Below are 273 nucleotides of genomic sequence, written 5' to 3'. Positions count from 1 at the left end.
CAATCAGCATCATGAAGTTGATTGGCTTTTTTTATAGCAAGAAATTGATTCTTCTGTGGACAGTTCACTTCTCAATTGATCCTTAATGGAGAGCAGCAAGAAGCTTTGAAAAAGAGGAAGTCCCAAGAGCAAATTAACAAATATAAATAAACAAAACATCAAACAAACACAGGCTTAAATGTCACTTCTCCTTGTTATTCTAGTGAGTATTTTCATTGAAATGAAACGTTGCTCATGTCCTCTCAATCAAATTTCAGCCTTCATGATAGTGTA

This window comes from Propithecus coquereli, unplaced genomic scaffold (genome assembly GCF_000956105.1).
Source record: "Propithecus coquereli isolate 6110/MARCELLA unplaced genomic scaffold, Pcoq_1.0 Scaffold550, whole genome shotgun sequence".
NCBI classification, from domain to species: Eukaryota; Metazoa; Chordata; class Mammalia; order Primates; family Indriidae; genus Propithecus; species Propithecus coquereli.
Note: the sequence above shows the minus strand (reverse complement) of the source record.